Source organism: Oryctolagus cuniculus, chromosome 4 (assembly GCF_964237555.1).
Source record: "Oryctolagus cuniculus chromosome 4, mOryCun1.1, whole genome shotgun sequence".
Lineage (NCBI taxonomy): Eukaryota > Metazoa > Chordata > Mammalia > Lagomorpha > Leporidae > Oryctolagus > Oryctolagus cuniculus.
In genome coordinates, this window is record NC_091435.1 from 121,923,994 (window position 1) to 121,939,428 (window position 15,435).

Consider the following 15,435-nt stretch of genomic DNA (forward strand, 5'->3'; position numbering starts at 1 on the left):
GTGCTGTGCATTGAGATTTAATGCTATAACGAGTACTCAGACAATATATTTCACTTTGTGTTTCTATGGGGGTGCAAACTGTTGAAATCTTTACTTAATGCATACTAAACTGATCCTCTGTAAAAAAAAAAAAAAAAAGAAAAGAAAAAAAAAAGAAAAAAAGAAATTATCAACTCCCAACTTGACTCTCACTGGGATTAAACATGACAATAGGTCTGATCTGATTTCATCATCATTTAAAAAAATCATCTATTATTTTTCACTTTATGTTTCTGTGTGGGAGCAAACTGTTGAAATCCTTATTTAATGTATACTAAGCTGATCTGCTGTATATTAAGATAATCGAAAATGAATCTTGATGTGAATGGAAGGGGAGAGGGAGTGGGAAAGGGGAGGGTTGTGGGTGGGAGGGACGGTATGTGGGGGAAGCCATTGTAATCCATAAATCGTACTTTGGAAATTTATATTCATTAAATAAAAGTTAAAAAAAAGAGTTCCCCTTTCTCCATATCTTAACCAGTGTGTGTCATCTTTTTGTCTTTTTAGTAACAGTCATTTTAACTAGGATGAAGTGGTATTTCATTGCAGCACACTAGTTTGCATTTAGCTGACAATTAATGATGTTGAGAATTCTTTTATATACCTGTTGGCCATCTTTATATCTCTCATGAGAAATATCTGTTCAGATCATTTGCCCATTTTTAAATCAGATCTTTTATTTCTTACCATTGAAATTTTCTCAGTTCCTTCTATGTTCTGGATATTAGTCCCTTTTCAGGTAAACAGTTTGTAAATACCTGTTTCAGTCCTCAGGTTATTTCATCACTCTGTTGATTATTTCCTTTGCTATGCATAGTTTCAGTTTGACATAATCCATATATTTTTGCTTTTATTATCTATGCTTTGAAGGTTTTAGATTTTCTTGTAACAGTTTCATAGTTTCAGATCTTACATTTAGGTCTTTGATTCATTTCGATTTTTATATATCATGACAGATAAGGATTTCATTTCATTGTTCTGTTTATGGATGTACAGCTTTCCAAGAACTATTTATTGAAGATACCATCATTTCTCCAATAAACATTTCTTGTGCCTTTTTTTGAAGTTCAATTGGCTGTAGATGCATGGGTTTATTTCTAGGATCTTATTCTGTACCATTGGTCTCTATGTCCAATTTTATACCAGTACCATGCTGCTTTGGTTACTATTGTTTTGTAGTTTGAATATGTTTTTAGATCACATATTTCCATACTTCTGTCCTTTTGCTCAAAATTGCTTTGGCTGTTTGGGCCTTCTTTTTTTAAAAAATATTTTATTTATTTATTTGACAGGTAGAGTTACAGACAGTGAGAGAGACAGAGAGAGAAAGGTCTTCCTTCTGTTGGTTCACTCCCCAAATGGCCGCAAGGGCCAGAGCTACGCTAATCTGAAGCCAGAAGCCAGGTGCCTCTTCCTGGTCTCCCACGCGGGTGCAGGCACCCAAGCACTTGGGCCATCCTCCACTGCACTCCTGGGCCACAGCAGAGAACTGGACTGGAAGAGGAGCAACCGGGACTAGAATCCGGCACCCACATGGGATGCTGGCGCTGCAGGTGGAGGATTAATCTAGTGTGCCACGGCACCACCTGGGGCTTTTATTTTATTGTTCCATATGAATTTTAGGATTATTTTTTCTACGAAGAATGGCACTGATGCAAAGAATGCCATTGCTAATATAATGGGGATTTCACTAAATCTATAAATCACTTTGGATAGTAGGGATGCTTTAAAAATATTATCTTCTGACCCATTAACATGGGATGTCGTTCCATTTTTATGTCTGTTCTCTTTGCTTTCTTCAGAGTTTCATGATTTTCATTGTAGAAATCATTTACTTCCTTTGCTCAATGTATTGATTGGTTTTGTGCGTGTGTAAGGCTATTGTGAAATAGGATTGCTTTCTGGATTTCTTTCTCTGAAATTTTAATGGCGTTTAAAAATACTACTTATTTTTGAACGTTGACTTTGTATCTTAAAACTGCACTGAATTTGTTTACCAATTCTAACAGTTTTTTGATGAAGATTTTAGGGGTTTTTCTATACATAAAAACTTCTGCAAATGCAGATAATTTGGCCTCCTCTTTTCCCATTTGGACGCCCTTTATTTCTTTCTCTTGCCTAATTTCTCTAGCTAAGAGTTTCAGTATTGTATTGAATAAATATGTGAAAGTAGACATCCTTATCCTGTGCTAGCTCTTAGAGAAAATGCTTTCAGCTTTTCCTCTATTTATATTCTGCTGGCTGTAGTTTTTGTCGTATGCAGACTTTATTGTGTTGAATTATTTTACTTCTGGAACTAATTGTTGAGGGCTTTTATCATGAAGGGACACTGAATTTGACTGAATGCTTTTTCTATATTTTATGGTTTTGTAAGTGTGACTACATTTTCAACATGTGTCAGTTTAAATTTGAGTTCAAATTTAAGGACACAATAGTATTTAGATAAAGTCAACAGAGTAATGGTTTATAAGTTTCTGAATATTTAGAAATGCTAATGCCTTTTTGTTTCTAAAAATATATTTATTGTTAATATTTATAGTTCAGGATGCTGAAAATTTAAACTGAGAAATCTGTTGTCATATGTAGTACTGGAGATTTTTCCTCTTTGGGTTCTGTCAATTCAGTTACAGTGTTAGGGTAAATGTAACCAGTATCCCTGATGTTCCTATGTGTCAGTCTGTGTCTATGGGCAGGTACAGATACAGAAAAGCACCCACGTCTAAAGTTGTGGCTATGCAGTGTGCAATGTGAGAGTCTAAAAAAATCATAGAAACACACATTTGGCAGAGTGGTTAAGACACCTCATGGGACACCTGCATCTCACCTCAGAATATCTCAGTTTGTAAGAGTGTCTTTCAAGGACATTTTTTTAAAAATTTAATTTGAAAATAAAAAACATGGACATCTGAGGCCCTTGTGGGCTGAATGACTATGAGATCTTGGACAGATGCTCTGGACCTCTTCTATGGCTCATCAGCAAAATAGAGGCAGGCATCACTCTCACTTCATGGTAGAGTGAAAAGGAATAATTTACAAGAAGGCAGGTTAAGGCACCTATGTTGTTATTATTATAGCTTTCATTTTAGGGAAGGCCCACATTTCTCCAAGAGAATACAAATGATCCCCCAGGCTGTTCTGCCCCTAATTTTAGGATGCAACCAAGCTCACCTCCAGGAAGCCCAGGAAAGGGCAAAAGGGTACAGGACCAGAGCCACGCGACCAGGGCACTCAAAGCAACACTTGGCCAGCAACGGTCTCTGCTAGCTACCTGGAGGTCAGCACTCAGCTTCCCGACCCTTAACCTAGGACTAAGTCTTCGGGGAAATGAAGCGCAGAGCTTGTCCTGAGGAAGACAGCAGAGGTCCATCACAGGGTCTGTCACGGTGGGCCTGGGAGGAGAAGGCTCACTGGAGGAAAATTCTGAGACAGAAGGAGCAGCAAAGGGACACTGAACAGTGTGGGGGCTGGAGGAGAGGGCTCTGCTGAAGGCCTCCTTCCAGGACTAAGCAGATAATGAAAGGAACCGGACAAATGTGAGTGTGGGGAGCTGGTGAGCAAGTGTCCTGGCCAAGAGAGACAGCCGTTGCCCAGCACTAGCTGTCATAAAGTGAAAACTGACTTTTCAGGGGAAGTATACAATCTGGGCTGCTTTGTGAAATCTCCCACGTATTACCCAGGAGGCTCCTGAATGCCTAATGAAACAAGACGCTGGGTCACGGGCCATTCTACAGCTGCCATTTTGCAAGCTCTGCTGTCTCTAGGCAGGAAGCAGATGGGGAAAAAGCAAATCACAGTGAGAAGGTAACAACCATTTTTAATGTCAATTTCCAAAAAGATGACCAATATTCAACTAGGGAATTTTGATCTGTGAGAATAATGGGGTGCACAGGTTTGGATGAGGGGCCATATTGGAGTTACCTATTATCAGGAAAAAGCTGGTAAAGAATTTGCCCTATCAGGTAAAGTAGGCATGATTGAAAGGGCCTCAATAAAATAGGCAGCTACAATGAAATATGATCTCTGTGTACCCTGGCCGAAGACGTGTCATTGTGGGAATGACACACTAAAATCCAGCCAGTGCAGTGTCAGCACCAATGGGAGAAAGTTGGGTGGACATTTTTTTTTAAGATTCATTTTATTATTTGAAAGGTCTAGTGACACAGAGAGGAAAATCAGGGGAAGTGGAGAAGTGGGGGGAGAGAGAGAGAGAGAGAGAGAATCTTCTATCTGCTGCTTCACTCCCCAAACGACTGCAATGGTCAGGACTGGGCTAGATCAAAATCAGGAGCCTGAAACTCCATCTTGGTCACCCACGTGGGTGGCAAGTAACCACGTACTTGGGCCATCTGCTGCTGCTGGATCAGAAGCAGAGTATCTGGGACTTGAACCAGCGCTCCAATGTAAAATGCTGGTCTTAACCCCTGTGCCACAATACTGACCCAAAACATCTTCACTCAGTTCTCCAGAGCTAAGGCCAGAAAATGGAGCCAAGACTATAGAAATGATTGCCAAAATCAGTCCTTTTTTTTTTTTTTTTTTTTTTTTTTTTTTTTTTTTTTGACAGGCAGAGTGGACAGTGACAGAGAGAGACAGAGAGAAAGGTCTTCCTTTTGCCGTTGGTTCACCCTCCAATGACCGCTACGGCCGGCGCACAGCGCTGATCCGAAGCCAGGAGCCAGGTGCTTCTCCTGGCCTCCCATGGGGTGCAGGGCCCAAGCACTTGGGCCATCCTCCACTGCACTCCCGGGCCACAGCAGAGAGCTGGCCTGGAAGAGGGGCAACCGGGACAGAATCCGGCACCCCGATTGGGACTAGAACCTGGTGTGCCAGCGCCACTAGGCGGAGGATTAGCCTAGTGAGCCGCGGCGCTGGCCAAAATCAGTCCTTTTTCAATCACTAACACCCTAAATCTAACAGTGCCAGCTTTTTTTCCAAAGATCATTATCTGGAGTGAAATCTGCCTCCACACTTCCATGTCAAGGCCTCCTTTATTCTTGACAGGTGATTTTTGTAGTGTCTGAAAGATCAAGAAGTATCTGTATAAATCCAACTGAGATATCAGAATAATGCCTGCTCATACCTCCCATGTTTGGTGGCCTGGACACCTTCGTGACAATGCCATGAGCACATGGGACAGCAACAGGACAGACTGGAGGGAGGACAGTAAAAGGAGAACATCTGAGATGCAGGCCCACACACTGGCCATCTTGGCACAGCAACCCATCCAGAAGAAACCTAACAGCAGTACAGTGCTGATAGAAAAGCAGCTCTAGGGGTGGGCATTTGGCCTAGCAAAAAAAGACAACACCACAGATGTCTACATCCCATATCAGAGTGTCTGGTTCAAGTCATTGCTCTGCTTCTGATTCCAGCTTCTTGCTAATGTACCCGGGAGGCAGTAGGTGATGGTTCAATTAGTTGAATCCCTGCTACTCACATGGGAGACTTTGATTGAGTTCCTGGATCTTGGCTTTTTTTAAAAAAAGATTTATTTATTTATTTATTTGAAAGTCAGAGATACACAAAGAGAAGGAGAGGCAGAGAGACAGAGAGAGAGAGAGTCTTCTGCCCAATACTCATGATGTGGGTAACAGCTAAGAGAGAGAGAGTGTGTCTTCCATCCACTGCTTCACTCCCTAACTGGCCACAATGGCCAGAGCTGTGCTGATCTGAAGCCAGCAGCTTCTTCCAGGTCTCCCATGTGGGTGCAGGGGCCCAAGGACTTGGGCCATCCTCCACTGCTTTCCCAGGCCATAGCAGAGAGCTGGATCGGAAGTGGAGCAGCCGGGACTTGAACTGGCGCCCACATGGGATGCCGGCACTGCAGGTAGCGGCTTTACACCCTATGCCACAGCACCAGCCTCCAGCTCTGTGATTTTTGGCAGCATTTGGGGAGTGAGCCAGCAGACTGGAGGTATGTGTATGTGTGCCTTTCAAATAATTAAAAATTTGCAAAAGAAAAGGTTGTTCTCTAAAGGCCAGTCCTATGGCTATCAAAAAAAGGAGGTGCTGTCACCTCACAAACATGGCTTTGACAGCTCCCAGCTCTACCTCTCATCTTTGTCTAACTCCACTCCTCTAACCCCCAAAAAGCAGGAGTTAAAATTTATGTCCATAAAGCCGTGGGTTCAGGAGCCAGGATAAATAAAGGCGGAAGATGTGTTGCTCCGACCTTCCCTCTTAGGGGCAACTATGCGAACAGCAAGCTGAAGCAAGAGAAGCAGCCGGGGATAAGGACAGAAGCTGCAGGGCCCCACTCTTCCTGCACCTCCACTCCTTGAGTCGCAGCTACACAGACAGCCAGAGTCACTCCTCCCGCCCCCAACAGATGACAGGTCCCGTGATCCAACATGGCTCAGTTCAGCCAAAATTTCCTGAGCACTTCTAGGTGCTGCTGTGAGAGAGATATTTTAAAAGTGTCTGGTCTGGCCGGCGCCGTGGCTCACTAGGCTAATCCTCCACCTAGCGGCGCCAGCACACCGGGTTCTAGTCCCGGTCGGGGTGCCGGATTCTGTCCCGGTTGCTCCTCTTCCAGGCCAGCTCTCTGCTGTGGCCCGGGAGTGCAGTGGAGGATGGCCCAGGTGCTTGGGCCCTGCACCCCATGGGAGACCAGGAAAAGCACCTGGCTCCTGGCTCCTGCCATCGGATCAGCACAGTGCGCCGGCCACAGCGCACTGGCCGCGGCGGCCATTGGAGGGTGAACCAACGGCAAAGGAAGACCTTTCTCTCTGTCTCTCTCTCTCACTGTCCACTCTGCATGTCAAAAAAAAAAAAAAAGTGTCTGGTCTGGAGTACTTGGTGGAAGGACCAGGCAGTACCACAGGAAGAAAGTATTAAAAAGGAAGTTTCAGAAAAGAAGGAAAACTGGGGCTGCCCAATACTCATGATGTGGGTAACAGCTAAGTCTATCCATGTTTGCACAGTTTAATTACCTGTGTTGAGTGCCTATGTAGATGGTTTAATTTAACACAATTACAAAATTAACCAGACAGGAAGGAAGACAACCAGAGAGCAAACTGCAGAAGGAATTGCAGGAGCAAAGGCAAGGAGGAGAGAAAAGTTCCACGTGTGGGAAAGGGTGAGAAGGATGGGACAGAGAGAAGAGAAGAGCCACGAGCAGCGTGCTCATTCTTGGAGAAGGCCCTCCCTTACTGCCCTTGTTCATTTAGATCATCTCTCCGCCTATTGCCCTCTCCATGCATAAAGTACACACCTTGTAGGACCTGCCTATCAGGATTATATTTGGCTGAAAGTAGCAGCACCCAAAGTAGCTGACAGATCAGTTTATCACTCCTGCAGTCCAAGGTTAGGCTGCCCAGGGTGCCATGGCAGGTCCATGAATTCAGGGCCCCAGGTCCTGCCCGGCTCCACCCTTCCATTCCTAAGTAATGGCCTCACCCTCATGATCCCACATGGCCACGGGAGCTGCAGCTCCACCGGCATCCAGCGAGCAGGAAGAAGACACAAAAAAGGAGGGTCAGTGGAGGCACAGCTGGCACTTAAGGGAGACTTGCAGCTGCTCCCCCAGAACATTCCCTCCACAGCATCGCCCAGACGTGAGCACTGGCCACACCAAGATGCACAGAAGGCTGGGAAATGTGTCTTTATTCAGGTCTGCCATGTGCCAAGCTAAAAATGGAGCATTCTGTTGCTGAGGATGAAAGGGGAGCAGATGTTGAAGGACAGCTGTGCTGAGCCTCTGTCCACCACAGCCATCTTAGCCTCTTGTTCCTAGAATGCTTCCTTGGACTCGGCTAGAACACAGCTTCCTGCAGTGAGAGCCGTCTTCTGTTCCTAGATGTGCTTCGTGGCATCTCTTACACACCAAGCAGCCAATAACGATGGAGGAAAAGAATTGACGAATAAAAATATAGGCAAATTCTCAAAATCTCGACAAATACGTGGACTTATCTTCATGGCTGAGCTACACAAAAATAGTGTTGTGGGGAGCAACCCGGACTGGACTAAGTTACTGGAATTAAGACTTATTCTATGCATCTGCTCTCCCACAATATGGCGCTGGGAGAGGAGAAAACAGCTTCTACGCAGCTGCCTCTTGCCAACTTGAGTGATGACCTCCAGGAGCTGATCCTGCTCCTGATTGGAGGAGAACAGCGTACTCGGCGTGTGGGCAGCCGAGTTGGGATTGGCGGAGGAGGACTATAAAAGAGGAGAGAGACGGCATGCACCAGGAACATCTAAGGGGAACACCTGAGGAACATCTGAGCAGCCCCCGAGAGAGCCGGCCGGCGGTGTGCTGCTCCCCTGCGGAAGTGGGGAAAGTGGCAGGGGGAACCGCCCTTCCACGGAGGTGGAAGGGACGGTAGCCAACCCGGGAAGAACCAGCAGCAAACCCGGGGAGGGCCGAGCAGATGAAAGAACAGCGCAGGGTCCTGTGTCGTTCCTCCACGAAGACGTGGAGTGACATAATGGTGCCATGACTCGGATAGGAAGCCTAGGCAGGGCTTAGTGTCATTCCTCCATGAAGAGGGGGAGCGACATAATGGTGCCGTGACTCGGATAGGAAACCTAGGAGGGAAGAAACGGGAAGAAGTGGAAAATACCGGAGAGAGAGACTAGCAAAGAGCCTAGGGAAAAGCCGGACAGAAAAGGTGCCGGAAGAAGCTATCGAAAGCCTAGGCATAGACTCGGATATGGACTGTGGGAAAGAAGTTAGGATTTAAAGTGAGAGCAAGAAGAAACTTAGACTCAGATACGGACTGCAGGTTGAAAGTGAAACCTAGAAGAAACTTAGACTCGGATATGGACTGTGGGGAGAAGCCAGGAGAAATGAGGGAGGAATATTGTTGGAAGAAAACTTAGGGAAACATACCGGGTAGAGAAAAATATGTTAGGGAGGATGTAGCCGCGGGGGCAGGCTGAGGCGGAGACGAAAGCTACTTTGGGATTCGTCGAGTTAGCCCGGGAATAAGGGGCGAAAAGTTAAAACCAGAAGCGGAAACATAAGCCAGGTTGGAATCCGTCAGATTAGCCCGGGGAGCAAAGGACGGGAAGCCAAATCGTGGGGCGGAAACGTGAGCTGGGTTGAATTCGCCAGGTTAGCCCGGGGAACTTGGATTGAATGCTAGTGGCGGAAACGTGAGCTGGGGCTGTGTGACTCGCGGAGGCTGCCGTGCGCAGAGAGAGCGTGCGGGGCACAAGTAGATAGGGAACGCTGGGCTAGTGCGAGGCCGTGGTGCGGGCGCGTAGCCGGAAAGCCGCGCAGAAGAGAGAAGCTGGCTGAAGCGGCTCAGAGCCGGGAAGCCGCCGAGAAGCCGCCGAGAAGCAGCCTCGGGGCGGGCGCCGGGAAGATGCAGGGATAAGAGAAACAGAAGTTTTAGAAGTAAAATGAGAGAAATAGGAATGCTGGTAGATAGAAGTAAAATAGGAGAAATAGGAATGCCCGGAGATAGAGAAATAGAGAAAGGCCTCCCCACAACACAGCAATGAGAGAGCTTGGATTCGGTCTGCCTGATTAGGACGATAAGCACCTGCGGGCGGCTAGCAGCTTATGCGCCGCAGGTCACCGAAGACAGGCACGAATTAACATCAATAAGTCTCCCCACAATACGGCAATGAGAAGGCTTGGATTTGGTTTGCCTGATTGCTAGGTTTTGTAAGCACCTGCAGGCAGTTCTAGCAGAGTAGAGCATGTGCTGCAGGGCACCGAACACAGGCATGCATCAGCGCCTAAAAACCTCCTCACAACATGGCGAAGAGAGGACCCGGATTCGGTTTGCCTGATTGATAGGACTTGTAAGCACCTGTGGGCAACTCTAGCAAGCAGAGCAGAGTGTGTGCCGCGGGACACCGAAGACAGGCGCGTATCAACGCCAAAAAATAAAAAGAAAGGGGGATCTGTGGGGAGCAACCCGGACTGGACTAAGTTACTGGAATTAAGACTTATTCTATGCATCTGCTCTCCCACAATATGGCGCTGGGAGAGGAGAAAACAGCTTCTACGCAGCTGCCTCTTGCCAACTTGAGTGATGACCTCCAGGAGCTGATCCTGCTCCTGATTGGAGGAGAGCAACGTACTCGGCGTGTGGGCAGCCGAGTTGGGATTGGCGGAGGAGGACTATAAAAGAGGAGAGAGACGGCATGCACCAGGAACATCTAAGGGGAACACCTGAGGAACATCTGAGCAGCCCCCGAGAGAGCCGGCCGGCTCTTAGAAGTATCCCTGGAGTGCATATATAGACACATATATATGCATATTAATATGATGAATGTGTCTATATATGTATATGCCAACACCCCTGTTATTTAATGAACAGGTTTCTGCATTATGAATAATATTCACCAATATTATATAAACATAGAGATGCACCCACATACCACACGCATACATATACACACATCTTTGGATCCCACTATTATTTAGTGGACAGCATTGCCCAGAATGGATTAGCAAGATGTTTATCAACCTGGGATTTCCTTAACAGGAAGGATTTATTGGACTCAACATCATTTCAGATAGCTACTGGAAAACAAATAAAATACTCTGATAACATATGAAATAAAAATACAATAACAACTTAATCAGTTTAAATCATGCAAAAATTTTTTTCAGAGAAACTGAAAGTATTTTGCAGACATCAATTTTCCCAGGGAAAAACACAGGCCAAATCTCTCCTGCCAGCGATTCTTGGCTATTTATGCAATGCTGAGCCATTATCTGATATGTGGAGAATTTTATATTAACCACAAGGAAAAAAACTGAATCAATAATGTTGCTTAGAACAGGCACAGCACTTCTCACATCCTAGCACTTTACCACCATGGATGGATTAAGCCTCCCACAGTCCCAGGGAGACTGCAGCAGAATGGTATCCCTTGACCCAGGGAAGGAGACAGAGATGGGGAGGTCACCACAGCTGCCCTCATCTCTATGAGGAGTGAGGCTCTGGGTCAGAACTAAGAGGAGGACCACCCCCAACACACTCAGCCCTCCACCCCAGGCCCTCACTCTGTCTTTGGGGAACAGTGGTCTTGAAGCTTGGGCGCCCCATTGTCTGAGGCAGGGTGGAGAGAGCGTTTTTGAATCAAATATCTATCAATCAACCCACATTGATTTTCTTTAATTATCTCCATGGAGCAGACTTGATTGTGAAGAGCTTATGTGATTTGAAAAATGTCTCACCTATTTGTCAGACATGTATAATTTATGAATGCCCTTTCATTCAAGGTCTGTAGTCCAAAGCCAGCAATGTGTGAGTTATTAACATGTTATTAGATATACCCTATTAAGATTTGCAGACTTTCAGCCTCTTACACAAAAGCGAGAGAGACACTACATAAATTTTCGCCTGTGCTATTAAGTGCAGAGGATTCTAACACTACCCCGTCAGTCTGTTCCAAGGAACTGCCGAATACAACGAAATTATCAAAAAACTGCCTCTCATTTTAAACTCTTTGGTTCAAAAAGGCCTGCTTTAGACAGGTTTCTGCTTTACCAGAATGTGTTACAATGATTTCCTTCCCATGCATAGTGCTTGCTGATACTGACATTGAACTCAGTGATAATTCCTAGAAATTTTTTTCAACAATGTACACTCCTGAATGGGGTGAGGGAGAATCTATTTTCCAGGCAACCAACTTAAAATAACTAATAATAGTCAACTTTGGAGGCAATATGCCCTCTATATTAGGTGTCACTGACTCACATGAAAAATTAAATACATCCAAAGACATATATGGGAGGAATTTCTATTCATATGGCAAGATAAATCCCAATAATTGTTCAATGTACAGCAAAAATGAAGCAAGAATACATAGACAGACTGCCATTCACCAAGAGAGGTAAAGGGCTGCTGGAGGATGATCTGGCTTCATTTCATCTCTGTAACTCTAACTGGAGATTAGTGTAGGTTAATAAATGTTGACCCCACATCCTAGGGTCTGTGCTAGCTCTCAGGATACTGCAGAGAATGAGACCAACACAGACCCTGGTAAGGGCTTCAAAGAAAATATCCTTGGAGGCATCCACAGCTTAGAGGTGAAGGGCAGATAGGGTGAGAGTAAGCCAGGCAGAGGCCCTGACCCGTGATAACATCCTACACTCCCTCCCATGGAGACAACAAGGAGAGTGGGAGAAGGGGGAAAGAGCCTGGGGCTGGAGCTGCAGGGCTGCCAGCCACCAGGGGCCCCAAGGTTTTTATTCTGAAGACCACACGAGGCCACAGGAGGGCTTCAAGCTTGAGGGTGCCTGCAGCTCGGAAGGTCCTCAGGAAAGCGAGACAGAAATGCTTATAAATGAAAATGTCCTAAGAGTCCAGCTCTTTTTTGAAACCTATTTCGCATCTGAGTTTGAGGCGATGTTTTTAAATTAAAAAGAAAGAAGAGGTCACCTTCTCAGAGGCACATGAAATAAACCCAGCCTTCCAGAGGTTGTTTTTCACAGGCAAGGATCCTACCTCTCTCAGAGCTTATGAGAAAACGTGGGATCATGGGAAAGGATGGGCTGCTCTATTGTTAAGTATTTCCCACATGCCACAAAGGTAGAAGAAACAATAACAAATACTCTACGCCTACTGCCTATTTAGCCAAGGTTATTTTATAATTTTTCTTTTTCTTTTCTGAGAAATAGCGACATGAAGTGGTGCCCTGTGCATTTCCCCCTCCATCCCTAGATGTAACCATTGCTAGAAAACCCTTGGGATTCCTTCTTATTTTATTTTTATTTTTACTATGAATTGGTATACAGGGTACTTCAAAAAGGTTATGAAAAGTAGAATTAAAAGGTAAGTTTATTTTGGTGTAAATATTTGAAACCCATGCATACTTGTATCTATATAATATATAGTTTTTATGAATTTATCCTTTAAGTGATTTCACACTGTATGTGTAATTTCACAACTTATTTTTTAAGGTAGCATGTTCTTGAGATACAGTCATATTGGTCTATTCATTTTAACCACTGGGTGAATACTGTATGATTACACCATAATATATTAATGCTCCTTCTGGTGGATATTAGGCACTCGCCCCTTTTTAATTCTGAATACTGCAGTGAGATCCTTGTGGAGCTTTTCTGAGGAATAATATTTACGTAAGATGTTATAACACATTGAAGGAAAGCAGTCTACTAAATTGAGTTAATGTTCTAATTGCTCAGAGCGATGACAGTGACAATAATCTGATCAGGTCACAGCAAACAATTATAAACCACAATTTTCCAAACTCATATTTGAGAAGATATGAAATCATTTAAATTGAGAAGAAGAATGGACATGTAGAAGCCAACAAGAACTTGGTGAAGTTTTTGATTCATTGACTGAAGTGTGGCAGGGTCTGATCTAAGCTGAAAATCTAGTTGAAAGAGCTGAGTGTTTCTAATTTAAGATATATGCCAAGTAGACCTCAACAGCAAGGGGAAACGAGAACAGACAGACTAAGAGGAAGAAAAAAATCTTGACAGGTTCAGGTTAGCACCTCACTGCACAAGTTTCCCAAACCCCTGAAGCTCATCCAACATCAAAATTCACACAGAATTAGCTACAGATGGATGAGATTTGCAATGTCTGCTTTTTTAAAAAAAAAAATTCCAAAAACTGTTTAGGGCCAGGCTGGGTCAGGTTTTTTTTTTTCATTAACATCTTACTGCTGCTGTTTTCATTCTCACTCATCGACAACACTCCAACAGCCCCCTTGTCAGAACTTGCCCTTTGGCTAAGTGAACTGAAAATGAAAAATCCTTCGAAACTGAGCAGCAGTCCCATGTGGGTGAGTGGCAAGGCTTCAGTGGAAAGAAATTAAGTACAGGATCCATCCCTTCCAATGTCAACTATGGCAAAAGGCCTTAGATCTCCCCACCAGCCTACAAAGCATACAGCAATGCTTTCTAACAACCCTAAGAGGCCCTGCAAATGGGACCCACAGTACTGTCACTGCTGTCACTCAGACACACCATCTAGCATGTGCCTGGAAGCAGAGAACACAGACATCTTTGATTTATAAGGAACTTGGAGATCATCAAATTTAAACTTTCTTTTGCAAAAACAGGAACCCAGGGATAATAAATGTCCAAGCTCACACAGTCAGCTACTGGCATATACGTACTCCAGATTCTCCATGACCTGCTCTGGATCCTGCATTATGTAGCTTGTCCTTGAAGCCAACACATGGGAATACAAAATATTCATCATTTTTCCTGAACTTTCACATATTAGAAGTTGCCAAAGCTTTTCAGCAGCGGGACTTTAGATCTTCATTAGAAAGCTCCTGTAGAAGACTGTATTCAGATCCCCAGTCACCTGCCCTGCCTCCCTGTAAGAGGGCTACACTGTGCCTTGGACATCATGCTTGACCAGGTGACTTGGATTAGCCGATGACGTACGATTGCAAGTAAACCATGGCTCTTCTAAGAAAAAGGGTATTGTGTGTTTCCTCACTCTCTTTCTCTTCCCTCTTCTGCCATAAAACAGGAACTAATCCTGCAACGTGAGTGCTGGGATGAACAAGAAACACGGAGAAAAACTGAAACTAACTCATAACTGACAAGATTGTGAATGGGAAAGAAACATTTGCTTTTGTGAGTCACTAAGATTTTAGGGTTCAAGGGGCTGGTGTTGTGGCACAGTGAGTTAATGCATCCCTGTGACACCAATATCCCATCAATATCCCAGTTGGAATCCTGGCTGCTTCACTTTTGATCCAGCTCCCTGCTAATGAACCTGGGAAGCAGCAAAAGATAGTCCAAGTACATGGGCCCTGGTCACCCACATAGAAGACCTGGATGGACTCCAGGCTCCTGGCTTCAGCCTGACCCAGACCTGGCCATTGCAGCCTTTTGGGAAATGAACAGGGAATGGAAGATCGCTCCCTCTCTCTAACTCTGCCTTTTAAATAAATAAAATAATTGGTATTTAGGGTTCTTTGCCTTTTTTCTTGATTTTTCTTTTTCAGATTTTTACTTATTTGAAAGAGTTACAAAGTCACAGAGAAAGAGAGAGAGATCTTCCATCCACTGGTTCACTCCCCAATGCTTGCAATGGCAAGGACTGGGACAGGCCAAAGCCAGAAGCCAAGAGATTCCTACAGGTCTCCCATGTGGGTGGCAGGGGCCCAGTCACCTGCACCATCATTCACTGCTTTTCCCAGGCCATTAGCAGGGAGCTGTATCAGAAGTGGAGCAGCCAGGACACAAACTGGTGCCCATATGTGATGCTGGCTTGGCAGGCAACAGCTCTAGCCACTACACCACAATGCCAGCCCCAGGTTCTTTGTTAAGAGCTCACAGAGAAAATTCCCAATAACAACAAAAATTCTTGATTGATCATCAAAACCAATTTGTATAAAACTATAAGAGACCAACGTAATACACTAGTTTTGAAGAAGATAAGCCATAATTGAATCATTTTTCTTTGATGTTTTCATTCCCACTTTGTACAGACT